The following is a 3,247-nucleotide window of genomic DNA, read 5'->3' as shown; positions in this document are numbered from 1 at the left end:
GTATCAAGGCCGGACCGATGTCAAAACCAAATTGTTTGTTCACTAAAGAATGTGTGTGAATAAGTTTTTTTGATGCTTCTTTCCGATTTCTTGATCACAAGGATGTCAACAGACATCGTGTCTGGACTTCTTGCAGGCCAGCGGAGGTCACTGACCAAAAATGACTCCTAACAGCCGTCTTTTCCAACTGGTGCGGTGCAGCCTTCCGACCGGTGTGACCTGAAAGCAACACCATTGAAATTTTGCCCAGAACAGGTCCTTAGGGTTTAAGCATCTGCATGACAAGGTCTGGGGGTACCTCGGATACCGATGTGAAGTTTGCCCTTATTTTGTCCAAACATCACCAGGTATTTTGACCAAGTCTATCTCAAAATTTGACACAAACGAGTTCATGCACAGGCCTTCCTACTTTGGGAATTTTTCGGTTTGGGCTTCCTTGCTTTGTTTTATCTCAGGGGTCATATTGACCCCCTCGCCTACCGAGCGCGTCGCAATCAACCGGCCACCCGTGCGCGTGTTAAATTGTTGTTGCGCGTCTGAGGCGTGTGTAAATCTCCATGAAATGGATGCGTCCCATATTTGTAAGACATCTTAATTTATTGTGGGCTAGCTCTCTCAGCATTACAAAACAGTAACAAACCGGCCTACAAGACAAGTTTCGCTAAAATGCGTATACTTGCGCACCACTTAATGACGCCATTTTCTGTAGCCCATGGTGTTGCATTTCTTCGCAGTCTGAAAGTTGTATGCAAACCCAATTCTGCGAATTGCCAGGAAATCGTGTTAGAATGCAGCTTAACGTTTCAAAATTCAATTACCATGGGATTCCAGATGGAACTCGAGCTTTCCTGTATTTTTGCCGCAAGACGTATAGAGCAAGCTTGGCCGTAATGATATTTAAAAACAACATCAAGGTTACTATTATGGTGGCATATCTTTACCCAAGTTCAGCTGCTCCTGGCTAATTCGTAGGTCACAGGTGATATTTTTGGGAAAAGTGAGTGATTTGGCAATCAACAAACATTGCCTTTCGACAAACTCGACGACTGCAACACGCAAAATGCTCACAAAAAACTGCCTTGCCGCAAGACACCAACCGTCCTTGCCGAAGCCCAACTTTGGTAGAGCTGAGCTCATTGAAGTTATGCTGACCACATTCGTGATGTGGCGAGACGCTTAGTGGAGTAGTTCGCCATCTAGAAAAGGTGTTTATATATGGCTCGCCGAAGAGGACCATTTGGCTGCTAACTAGACAGCGCCAGCCTGATCACGGGGCGGCAATGGCCGTGCCCGTGTCTGGCGCCTTAGGTCATTTCATGTTATTTCGGTACAGGTCCGAGGCAGAATGAGTCTGTTAACATTCATGACAATAACTGGATGGTGATTTGGAGTGATAGCAAAAAAAGGTTTTTAGGACGGAAGTTGATTCAAAATCTGTCACAGTAAAATTTATGCTTCCGTTTTGTGTGTCGCATATCCCATTCCATAGATATACCCATAGACTGGAGGAAGGAACGTTGCCGCACCAAAAATAGCATTTTGTGTCCGATTTTAGTTTCTTATGAGACCGTACCGCAAAGAAGTCTGGTTTCAAGTCACATAACGTAAGGTTCGGAGCCCTCCATGGGTAGAAGACCAAATGGCGCTTAGCGTAAAAGTCTTCACGAGACCAGTGAATCAGTGACGTCAGTAACATGTTTAGTTCGCAATAAAGCTTCATGGCCCAACAAAGTCTTACATAAAGTGGCTTAGCCCCATAATTCAAAGTTACCCATCATTTGAGGACATAATTTTGAGATTGAGGGACCAAGTTTCCCCACTGTTTCCTCCACGTTGACACCACGACGCAGAAGGGTCAAAGTAAATAGCGGGTGCGTGATAGCCATCTTTTGCCTGCGCTTCCTACGGCATTCCAGCCAAAAACATTGCGGGGGGGGGGGCAGTGGGCAAGCCAACATTGTGGAGCCCAGCTCAACATCGGGTGGGGGGGGGGGAGGGAAGGGAACGTAGGAGGCCACTGCCCTCACAGCAGAATACAAATCGGCATCCGTGTTCCAAACAATGTCCGTCAAGTTAGCGTCGCATTCGTATTTAAATGCATTGTCCACTTCAGATTTTCAAAGCAGTCTCCCTGGCTCAAACCCAATGGTTTTCCAGAAATCTGCTGGATGTGCAAATATGGAGCAGAACTTAAGTTTTCTTTGATAATTCGGCATCATGTTTTGGCCTACGGGGCGTAGATGCTACAATAATGGGTGTGGTTTGAGTTAAAGTGGGTGTTATATCCAGAATGCTCGCATTAATTGATCGAGAAATGATATTGCATTACACAGAAGGCATGCAATCGACTGTAGCGAACAGTCCATCAGATTCCACAGGAAGCTGGCACACGAGTCCTGAGCCAGCCCGGCGCGAGCTCACGACCTCGAAGCTAGGCCTCAAGTTCGCTGGTGCTGCCTCGCCGCCGACTGCGCCACTGAGACCGTGGATGGCGCCTCGAGGTCGGAAATTCCACAGCGCACGTGGATGTAAATCCTGGCGCGGACGCCGTGGGATCTGACCCACTGGGCCAGAGTCAATAGATATGCTTAGGTTGCAATATAAATTAGCAAAACAGAACTCGATCTACAGCTATAAAAATTTAATACGTGAGCCCTTTGGCTTGGTAGAAAAATTATACATGGAACGGTTGTGCTGACAATGAGCTTTAATGGGGTCTGGCTAGGTCACATACATGATACGAGGAAGAAAACCCGATCACACGGTTCAAAACGCTTGTCGGGATTTCTAGTTTTGCTGTAGGATTGAGACAAGGTATTAGTGCTGCGGATACAAGGTATTAGTGTTACGGATACAAGGTATTAGTGCTACGGATACATCAATCGTTCGAGATATGGTCGGCGTCTGATGTGTTATTATGCGCACGGCGGCTCGGTCAGTTAAAGCTCTGGTCGTCACGGCGGCTCGGTCAATTAAGGTTCCGGTCGTCACGGCGGCTCGGTCAGTTAAAGCTCCGGTCGTCACGGCGGCTCGGTCAGTTAAAGCTCTGGTCGTCACGGCGGCTCGGTCAGTTAAAGCTCTGGTCGTCACGGCGGCTCGGTCAGTTAAAGCTCTGGTCGTCACGGCGGGCTCGGTCAGTTAAAGCTCTGGTCGTCACCAAATGTTATTGGAGTGCTTTGAAGGAGAGGATAATGCTTGGCTCTTAATCCCATACGCGTCACAAGAATTCGCTTATTTGAATTTGCTC

The sequence above is a fragment of the Pollicipes pollicipes genome, unplaced genomic scaffold (genome assembly GCF_011947565.3).
Source record: "Pollicipes pollicipes isolate AB1234 unplaced genomic scaffold, Ppol_2.1 Scaffold_7261;HRSCAF=8764_pilon_pilon_pilon, whole genome shotgun sequence".
Classification (NCBI taxonomy): domain Eukaryota; kingdom Metazoa; phylum Arthropoda; class Thecostraca; order Pollicipedomorpha; family Pollicipedidae; genus Pollicipes; species Pollicipes pollicipes.
This window is presented reverse-complemented; position numbering follows the sequence as displayed.